Source organism: Phacochoerus africanus, chromosome 4 (assembly GCF_016906955.1).
Source record: "Phacochoerus africanus isolate WHEZ1 chromosome 4, ROS_Pafr_v1, whole genome shotgun sequence".
Taxonomy (NCBI): domain Eukaryota; kingdom Metazoa; phylum Chordata; class Mammalia; order Artiodactyla; family Suidae; genus Phacochoerus; species Phacochoerus africanus.
The window spans coordinates 11,153,558-11,164,970 of NC_062547.1; the positions used below are offsets into that span (position 1 = coordinate 11,153,558).

Consider the following 11,413-nt stretch of genomic DNA (forward strand, 5'->3'; position numbering starts at 1 on the left):
GGGTAATCAGTAAAGATAACTTTATCTTTCTGGAGGGAAAGGTATTTAGTTATAAACTTAAAATACAGATTTAATATATGAATTCAGTAAGGAATACATTTAAACATTACACTGCCACATAATCATTATCCACTTTGTGGAACACAGTAAAAATGATGTACTTTTGAATATGTGTACATTAAACCAAAAGGTTAATTTTTACTTTTTCCTTTACTGGCAACTTTGCATGCATTTTTAGGTTTTGGTTCCCAGAGGGCATTTTTTAACCAATCTTGAAGCTGTGCCTCTGCCCAGCTTGCCAGCCTTTTTCTTGTCTGTTACTTCCTTCACTCTGTTCATGTATACTCTGGTCCTTTCCAATTCCTGCTTTACTGGATGTTCCTTAGGATTCACTCCCCGAGTTGCCAAATAAACCCCAAATATTAAATTTAATGTGTAAGCAGAAACTAAATCCACTTTCACTTGTTCAAGTGGGTCCAACGTCTGCAACAATTCATTTCTAGAAACAGACATGGTTATCAGCATCTCATCCAGAGAACCCACGGAGTTATCAAAAGTTGATAAACCCTCATGAATTTCTACTGAATAAGTCTTTATTAGTTTCTTCCCCAGACACTATGACCAACTTGCTGGCCACCTACTCCTGCCTCCTGGCTGTTCATTAATTTTTTTTTTTGTCTTTTGTCTTTTTAGGGCCATACCTATAGCATATGGAGGTTCCCAGACTAGGGGTCAAATCAGAGCTATAGCTGTCAGCCTATGTCATAGCCACAGCAACGTGTAATCCGAGCCACGTCTGTGACCTACACCACAGCTCACGGCAGTGCCGGATCCTTAACCCACTGAGTAAGGCCAGGGATTGAACCTGCGTCCTCATGGATGCTAGTCAGTTTCATAAACCACTGAGCCATGATGGGAACTCCTTATTACATTTTTTAATAGTGGCTCTATTCTGTTTTTTAGAAGTGTCCAATTATTTCTAATTTTTTATTTTCAGTTCTCTCTCAGAGAGACAAATAAACGCCTCTTTGGTAGAGCCCCTTCGGGCAGAGCCCAAGTCTGTCCCCACCCCCAGTCCTGTGTTTTGCAGTGTCTCAGATGTGTTAGACTCATTAAATGTATGTTGAACAAGTTATCGGAATCAATCCAGATTCCTCTTCCATGTTTTTTTTCCCTGTTATGTGTTATTGAAGATTTTCTTTCCCTTCGGGTTTTACATTTTTATGTATTTTTCTAAAATGGACAAAAAAAGATACTGAAGATTTATTAATGCTCTGAATTTAGAAAGTGACAATTTCAGGTGATAATACTGCTCAAAGGCTGTAGGTAATTAAAAGAGTGAGAAATAAGGAGTTCCCATTGTGGCGAAGCAGAAATGAATCCAACTAGTATCCGTGAGGACTTGGGTTCATTTCCTGGCCCCGTTCAGTGGGTTAAGAATCCACTGTTGCCCTGAGCTGTGGTGTAGGTAGCAGATGTGGCTTGGATCCCGAGTTGCTGTGGCTGTGGTGTAAGCCAGCAGCTGTAGTTCTGATTCGACACCTCGCCTGGGAAATTCCATATGTCATGGAAAAAGCAAAAAAAAAAAAAAGTGCTAGAAATCACATTGTTTTGGAAAGACCACAGAATCATGGTGACTCATGCTTGAGGTGATTCATATTATCCAGACAGCAGGAAGAATGAGGTGAAAATGAATGATGTTTTTTAAGCCCAGAATGCCCCTTCTTCTGGGTGGGCTGGCAGACCCAACTCTGTGCAGTAAATCCTACTAATGTTTCTACACTGTTCTCTCTCCTTCCTTGTCTTATAACCATGTGGTTGGTACCTACAGTGATGGGATTCTGCCATGTGTTGTTTTGTTATTTTTTCAATACTGTAGCTCTAACTTCTGGGAAGGCAGGGGATATAGCATCACTTTATAACCTCTCTCACATCATGAGTTTAGGAACATGCTCATAAAACTGAGCTTTACAGAAGGTGACTAAGGTTACAAGTTAAACATTAATTTTGGAAATCAAATTCAAGGGAAGAGAAAGCTTCTTTCTTAAGCCAGTATGGAGCTGATCGTTCAGAGTTGAGAAACAAGGACTACCAGGAATTGTGTCCTAAAGAATCATGTTCCCCACCTTTCGTGATCCTGTCAACTATGAGAGAGAAAGTTATACCCATGGTGGTATCCTGCAGATTTGGACTTGCAGTTACATGACCTGCAACTGGAAAGGGTCTCCAAAGGAAGTATGGAAGTTACACCAGTAGATAATGAATTTCCAACTAAACAAGGGGTGTTTAATGGTAGTGGCTATTATGATGATGATAATACAGATAATTTTTGAAAACATTTTGATAACCTAGTTCTGGGCTCTTTTTATAGATTAACCTTCTAAAATTGCATGTCAGGGAGGTTAAGGAACTTGCACAGGGTCATAACAGCTAGCAAATGCTTAAGGTGAAGGCCCCCCATCCAAGTACCATTTTATGCATTTTATACACCCAACTTTCATCGTATTGGGAAATTGGGCTGCTCTTTGACTGCAGTAATTTCTCTAGAAAAATGAGCATCAACGCTTTCATCATACAGGTATTTTTCCTTTCAGCGTTTTTGGATGGATGTCTCTCAGTAGGTTCTGTACCTTAGGGGCATGACCCCAAGGGAACCATGTAATAATCCAAATTTCTTTTGCCTACTGCTTTCTTAATCACATCCCTTTGTTTCACAGAAGGAAAATAAGATGCTGATGCATGAATTGCTGAGTTATATTTTGTGAATATTCATTCTCAAATCAAAGGCCAACATGCTTTTTTTAAAAAAGAGTTACTTCCCTTTTACTGATGAGATAATAACCCTTAATTTTACAATGAATTTTCAGCAGGATTTCAAGTATTTTCCTGTCATTTACATCCATCATATCAATGTCTGAGTCAACTCAAAAGTACTCCCCTACTCACTCCATTTCTCTAATAGTAATTGCATTTAATTTTTCTTGGCCAATTTTTTAGCCCATTTTGTGGGCATTAAGTTGTCACTGAATTATCATTTTAGAAGTACATTAATCCAAACCTACCTGATGTCTCAAAAACTGGAACAATCAGAAGAGTGGCATAGCCCCTATGAGAGAATGCCATACAACTTACAAGGTATGCTGTCTTTCTGGTATAGCATCTGAGCAGTGCAGGCTACCTGCTGAGGTAGCTTTCTGGGTCCAAGGTGGTTAGTTGTTTCCTGTTGTCTCCTGTTTTCTCCTGTATAAAGATACTTTGTAACAGGTACATTACTGGTCCATTTATTAAAATAAGGGTGTCCCAGTCTTCTAGGATCCGCATGTAAATAACTGAGTGAACTTATATAGGAAAAATATAGAAGCAAATGATTTGTTCTTTTTGGCAGTGAAATTTTAGTGTGTGTATACTTATTGATACTGTAATGTATAACCATAAGATCTGTTTTTAAAAATTAAGTACAATGAAAAAACTTCTCTGGTTAGCTTTTCAAATAAGTAAATCATTATTTTGGAAGGTTTCAAGTCTGGGGAAATTGACCAAATGGTAGAGCTGAATTCCTGAAAGATGAATCAACAGTCCATATTTCAGGCAAGATCCTGAGAGACATGATTCATGAGCCTGATCTCTGCAGGGTGAGGCTCCAGGGCCTGGTTCTGCAGATGGAGTCCAGTAGCAGGAGTGCTGACCCGGGACACAGCCCTCTAGCTCAGTGCTTCACGAACTGTCTGTGAAGAAAGACCATTAAAAACACTGTCCAATGAATTGTGGACTTTTTTTCACTTTTGTAAAATACGAAAAAAAAAAAAGATGACTTACTAGGAAAATTAAAAAAGCCTAACATTATGTCATAATAAGTATAATCTAAACAAACATAACAAGAAAAGAGAAAATAGTCATGAATTTGAAGATGTTGACTCATGTAGATTTATTTCTATGGAAATAAGACAGATTCTTTTTTTGTTTGTTTTTGCTTTTTAGGGCCGCACCCGAGACATATGGAAGTTTGGAAGTGCCCAGGCTAGGGTCGAATCAGAGCTATAGCAGCCGGCCTATGCCACAGTCACGGCCACGCTGGACCCTTAACCCATTGAGTAAGGCCCACATCCTCATGGATTCTAGTTGGATTCGTTTCCACTGTGCCACTAAGGTAACTCCCAATAAGACGGATTCTAAACCTCAATCTCTAGTGGTCAAAGGCTGGTAGTACGTTTGCTATCAGGTTAGAATTGATTTAGAAATATTGTCATGTGCCATTTATTGGACACTATTTGATTTTACATTAATCTCCTTTATTTAATTCTCATGAAAATCCTGTAATAGGTTTAACTGCCATCTTATACATGAGGAATCTGAGTCTTAGCCTGGTGAGCAATCAAATTAAGATCATACAGTTAGAAAATATGTGAGTGTTTGAGGATCTGTGTCCAGGGGTGTCAAACTCTGTCTTGCAGCGGGACACCTGTAGGGAACTGGATCTGACTGGGTCTGTAGGTCAGTGTGAGCCAGCCAGGAAGAGTGGAGTCAGACAGAGGCAGAGGGCACTCAAGAGTGAATGAACTCATAGCACTTCCAGGCTGTAGCTCTTCCCAAGGCTCTGGAAACTTTGTGTTGCCTCTGAGGCTGAGAAGTGCCCTCAAGTGGCAGGTGTGGTTCAGAGAAGCAATTGTGACATGATGGTGACAGATTTCACCACCAGATGTCCTTCATGGTTCATCTTTTCTTCTCTCTTCTTTTTTCTTTTCTTCCTCTTCTTTTCTTTTTTAAAATTTCTTGCACGTTTTGGGCAATTACACTTTTAATTTTTTTTCCGAGTTATCAGAACCTTGGAGAAACAAGAAAATGTGTCCCTTCTCTTCTCCCCAGGAACTGTGGGAGGGTGACTAAAGGCTGGGAATCTTATGACATTGCTTGTACAGTGTGTGTATTTGGGTCAGGTGACTTGAACCTTAGGAAAGTATTTGTTGGCATTCTCTCGTGGTGCAGCGGGTGAAAGATCTGGCATTGTCACTGCAGTGGCTTGGGTTGTTGCCTTGGGTTGTTGCCTTGGCCCAGGTTCTGTCTGTGGCCTGGGAACTCCCACATACAACAGACCTGGCCAAAAAAAAAAAAAAAAAAAGTCATTGTCAAATATTCAACTTCTAGGCAGAGGAAGATGAAGCTGAAAGATAGGATAATTTTAGGAGCAAAAAAAAAAAAAAGAGAAAACCAGAAAGGTATATATTGTTATGGAAATTAAAGAAAAAAGTGCATTTTAAAAACAAAGAGAAACTTAACATAGCAAGGATGTCACTTCTCAATTGATCTATAGGTTTAATAAAATTCCTACCAAAATCCCAGCATGATTTTTGGTAAACATAAACAAGCTTACTCTAAAATTTCTGTGAAAAAGCACAGGCTGTAGAACAGCTAAAACAATCCCAGGAGAGAACAAAGTAGAAGGAATCACTCTATGCAGTATTCAGGTTCCCCACACAGCTGCAGCAATTGTGGCCATGGGGTATTGGAGAGCCCTGGGCACATAGATCAGTGGAGTAGACTAGAGAACCCGGAAATAGGAGCGCACAAATACACCTGACTAATTCTTCACAAAGGTGCAAAAGCAATTCAGGAGAAGGAAGATAGCCTTTGTAACAAGTGGGGCCTGAGCAAGTGGACACCATAAACAAATAAACAGGGAGTTCCCTTCATGACTCAGTGGTTAATGAACCTGACTAGGATCCATGAGGTTGCGGGTTCAATCCCTGGCCTCGCTCAGTGGATTAAGGATCTGGCATGGTTATGAGCCGTGGTGTAGATCGCAGACTCGGTTTGGAGCCTGCGCTGCTGTGTGGCTATGGTGTAGGCCAGCAGCTGTGTAGCTCTGATTTGAGCCCTAGCCTGGGAACTTCCATGTGCCACAGGTGTGGCCCTAAAAAGCAAAAAACAAACAAAAAACAAAAACAAAAGGAAATGAAGGAACTTAAATCTAAATCTCACACCTTACATAAAAGTTAACTGAAGATGAATCACAGACTTTAATGTAAAACTATACATGTGTAAAATATATTACTGTAAAATGTAGGGGTTTTTTTGTTTTTTTTTTAAGTTTAAAAAATTTTTAAATTGTTTACAGTGTTTGTGAAATGTAGTTTTTATAAAAAAAGAGCAAACCTTTAGAATGAAGGGCTAGGTGAAAAATTCTCAGATTTCTTAAAAAAGGATTCTTTTTATGAAAAGCACAATTCATAAAATAAAAAAAATATTTTCTTTACTTAAGACCTTGAATTTCACTTGTTAAGGACTAATTGGTTTTGTGACCCTAGCTAGCACTAGGCAGTTACGAAAGAACAGAATTCATTTTAAAATCCACCAAATATTTACTGAGGGCCAGCTGTGGTGTTATGTTGAGTGAAAAGAACCAGTCTCAGAAGGTTACATACAATATAATTCTATCTATAGACTACTCTTAAAGTGACAGAATATATAATGGTGAACAGACCAGTGGTTGCCAAAGTCAGATTCGGGGGTGTGACTATGTCGGAATAATACAAGGGGGTTTCTTTGTGCTTATGGAAGAGTTCTGTATTCTTAAGGGAGTGTTTGGGGAATGGTAGAACTGCTCTAAATTCTTATTATGGTGGTCATTACATGAGTCAATACATGTGATAAATAAATTACACACACACACTAGTGTATATAAAATCCAAAGAAGTTATAAGGTTTAATTAATACACTACACAAATATCAATTTTCTGGTTTTGGTAATTATGATTATACAAATATGGGAGCTGGGAGGAGAGTACCCAGGAGATTTTGTACTAGTTTAGCAGCTTTTATATGAATCTAAAGTCTTTTCAAAATGAAAATTAAAAGCAATACAAGACAAACCACAACAAAACAAACCTAGGTGGATGTGAGGTTGTAAATGTAAGGATTAAAGATGGTATTTGAAAAAGAGAAAGGGAAAGCAGAGGTGAACGACATGATGGAATCTAATGCAGAGACGCTGGATTCAGATTCCTGTTCTTCCTTTTGCTACATGTCACCTTGGGCAGATTAGTTAACCTCTCCATGCTTTAGTCGACTTGTCTTTGAAATGGAGACATAGTAGTATCTATGACAAAGAAAGGGTTATTGGGAAGGGGTTATAAAAATATGTATGTAAAACAGTATTGACACTTGAAAAAGACTCAGAAAACTTGCCTTATTTGCTTAGAGACATGGGGGAAGGAACCGTTAAGGCTTGGGTTAAAGTGGCTGTGAGAACGCAGTCAAGTGCCGGATCCCAGAACAGTGGCAGAATCATCATGGAGAGACGGGCAGGGGTGCTGGTCAGTGGAGGAGGATGCTTGCCATGTAGAAGACACCAGTCGGTTTGGGGTCAGGACACTAGGAAGATACAGAGAAGAGGATTTATGACAGTGATTTAAACTACCTCTTCCCTCTCAGAAAGTTTGAGCCAAAAGAATAAAAGCAAAGCTGAAGTGCTTAATATTGATCTCTGGAATATTTGGAGGAAAGTAAAGTTGTGTAGGATATAAAAACATGTTTACTTTTGTTCTAATCTGAGTGCCTTGGGAAGTGAGTGTTGCTGATGGATGTTGTGTCAGAGATGACTTTATTAGGTTCTTAATAAAGTCTAACATAATTTTTCAAAAACTATTCATTGAATAGGAACTGGAGATATTGAGGTGAGTAAAATCGGTTTTTGCCTTCAAAAATCTCATACCCTGATGAAAGAGTCAGTGAATGAAAGTCAATGAAATATAGGATATTCACTTAGTCTATGAGATAAGAATTTAAGGTGCTTGGTGGGGAAGGCTTCCCAGAAGATGCCATCCTTAAACCTGCATTTGAGCAGGACTTCCTCTGAGATGAGAGAGTTTATGGGGTCTCTGGGGCTAAGAAGCAGTCTTCAGTTTGAAAGTAGAAGCATGAATCCCTATCAAAATACCAATGACATTTTTCACAGAACTAGAACAAATGATTCTAAAATTTATTCTTGAAACACAAAATACCCTAAATAGCTAAAACAATCTTGAGAAGGAAGAACAAAGAAGGAGATTTTACACTCCCTGACTTAAAACTATGCTACAAAGCTATATTAATCAAAACCATATGGCACTGGCACAAAACAAGATGCATAAATTGATGGAACAAAAGAGAAAGCCCAGAAATAAATCCACATTTAGATTTAGGTCAGTTTACCTACAACAAAAGAGGCAAGAATGGGGAAAAGAACTTCTTCAGTAAATGGTGTTGGAAAAACTACAGCTACATGCAAAAGAATCAAATTACCTTCTCATGCCGTATATAAATTAAACTCAAAATGGATTAAAAACTTGAATATAAGACCTAAAAACGTAAAACTCCTAGAAGAAAACAGGCAATACACTCTTCAGCATTGTTCGTAGCAGTATATTTTTCTAATGTCTCCTCAGGCAAGAGAGACAAAAGCAAAAATAAATAAATGGGACTACATCACACTAAAAACCTTTGCACAGTGAATGAAAATATCAACAAAATGAAAAGGTCTACTGAATGGGAGGCTATATTTACAAACATATATCTGATAAGGGGTTAATACCCCCAATATACAAAGAACCCATACAACTCAACATCAAAAAAGCAAACACCCCAATTAAAAATTCAGGACCTGAATAGATTTTTCCGAAAGAAGACATATAGATGGCCAACAAACACAGAGAAAGATGCTCAGTATCACTAATCATCAAGGAAATACAAATAAAAACTACAACGAAATATCATCTCACACTTGTGAGAAGAACTAATCTCAAAAAGACAGGTAGCAAATGTTGGTGAGCATGTGAAGAAAAGGGGACCCTCATGCTCTGTTGCTGGGAATGTAAATTGGTGAAGCCATGGTGGAAAAACAGTATGGAGATTCTTCAAAAAATTAAAAAGAAAATAACCATACAAACCAGTAGTTCCACTTCTGGGTATTTTCCCAATGAAAACAAAAATACTCTTTTGAAAAGATATGGACACCCCTATGTTCATTGTGCATTATTTATAATAGCTATGATATGGAAGGAATCTAAGTGTTCATTGGTGGGTGAATGGATAAAGAATATATGGCATATATACACATATGTAATTAAATATGAGCCATAAAAAAGAATGAACTCTTGCCATTTATGACAACATGGATGGACCTAGATGATATTATGTTAAGTGAAATAAGTCAAAGAATGACAAATACTTTATGATTTCACTTGTGTGTGGAATCTAAAAAAAAAAAACAACAACAACAAATGAAGAAATATAAAACAGAAATAGAGCCATTGACATAGAGAACCAATAGGTGGTTGTCGGAGGGGAGGAGGGCAGGGGGATGAGTAAAGTAGGTGAGGGAGATTTTCCAGTTAGAAAATAAATGAGTCATGGTGATGGAATGTACAGCATGGGGAATATAGTCGATAATGTTGTAACAACTTTGTAAGGTGACAGATGGTAACCAGGTGTATTGTGATCATTTTTTTTTAATGTATAAAAATATTGAATCATTATGTTATGTACCTGGAACTAACATAGTATTGTAGGTAAGTTATAATTAATTTTTTTAAAAAGGTATCAGCGTGAGAATTTGTTTTTGGCCAACACCATGGGCCGCTAAAACCAAGAACCATTCATGGTGTCTTCATATCCACTCATTGACTCTTTCTCAGGTCTGAGTCCCATATGCTAGAAAAGATGAGCAGCCTGGATATGTTTGGTGCTTAGCTTTCCTATTTTTCCAAGGGAGAAATGGAGACTGACCCCATCCCAATATTAGCAAGCAGAGGTGGGGGAGTGGGGAACATAGGACTGGCCTGCCCCAGTCTCCAGTCCCAGAGGCACACCCTGTTCTCTTCCTCTTCTCCCCGTGAGTTATTGCCTTCTGGAGTAAGAGGTGAATGAGATATGGTACAGGCCTCATCTCTTGGGGTCCTTGAGTTTTACCCATGATCCTTTTCTGATTTTATAGGATACTCCCAAACACACCTGGCTTTTGCACTATTCATGAGTTCTTTTTATGGATACAGTATATCATAAAATTTTCGTGTTTTTCATACAAGCAAAGCAAAACTGCTGCTGTAGGAAATAAATTCTTTCCAGTGTTGGAAGGTAGAATATTTCTGAGAGCAGAGCCATATTTAAGCATAAAGAACAGAGATACATTTGCAGCAACATGGATGGAAGTAGAGACTCTCACGCTAAGTGAAATAAGTGAGAAAGAGAAGGACAAATACCATATGATATTGCTTATATCTGGAATCTAATACACTGCACAGATGAACCTATGTACAGAAAAGAAACTCATGGGCTTGGAGAACAGACTTCTTGTTGCCAAGGGGGAAAGGGAGGAGGAGGGAATGGGATGGACTGGGTGGTTGGGGTTAGTAGATGCAAACTTTTGCTTTGGGAGTAGATAAGCAATGAGACCCTGCTGTATATAGCACAGGGAACTATATCTAGTCACTTGTGATGGAACATGATGGAGGATTATGTGAAAAAAATAATGTATATAAATGCATAATTGGGTCACTTTGCTATATAGCAGAAATTGATAGAACATGGTAAATCGACTATGATAAAAAAATTTTTTTAAAGAACAGATATAAACAAAGAAGCCATCTCTTAGAAATTTTCTATTCCAGACCCTTGCCATCCGAAAGTGAATATCCAAACCTAAAAACTTTATTATTTTAAAAAATATTTTGACCAGAGCTTCTATCACAAGTCTAGTTGTATATCTGTCACATCTCTGTTGGTAGGATGCACCACTACTCTATATGACACTAAGAAAGAAAAATGCTGCCACTTAACCCATGACGCTGTGAAGTTTCAAAGATGTTATTACGTGACAAGTGAATTATAAAATTGATATAAGATGGTCTATCTTTAGATAGGAGGTAGAGGTTTTCCTTTTTGGTCTAAAAAGAGACAGTAGGAGAAAGGATGAGGGATTTGTGGCCAGGCTGAAGTTTGATCCCTCTGTTACTAGACATCTCTCTGGGAAGGGAGGTTTCTTTAAGCTCAATTTTTTTTTTTTTCATCTGTAGAATGGAATCACCCCCATCTCAACTGGGTTGAGTGGAGGAATAAAATGATTTACTGCATATGATGCTTCTACCCTAAAACCTGTCAGATGGTGTATATTTAACAAAAATTAGTTTCTCTTCCCCTTATTTAAGCCCATCGATTTCTTGTATTAATTTAGATGTTTCTTCTTGTTTCAGTCCTTTGATGAGTAGGCATGGTTCCACCTTGAGACACCTTATACTGAGGAGTGTTAGAGCACAGCATTGCATCTTCTTGCCCTGCTCATCTCCTTGCCCTTTTTCCTCATCCCTGCTCTGCTGGTTGAAATATAGACCTCACTGACTCATTACCTGGACTGCTTAGTACTGAGCCGCATGCAGGGTGGGGT

At 38.3% G+C, this 11,413-nt stretch overlaps 1 pseudogene; it reads right to left on the reverse strand.

Annotated features, from left to right (window-relative positions):
- Positions 1 to 191: 191 nt before the first annotated feature.
- On the reverse strand, positions 192 to 2,903 carry LOC125124399 (nuclear nucleic acid-binding protein C1D-like; annotated as a pseudogene).
- Positions 2,904 to 11,413: the final 8,510 nt, after the last annotated feature.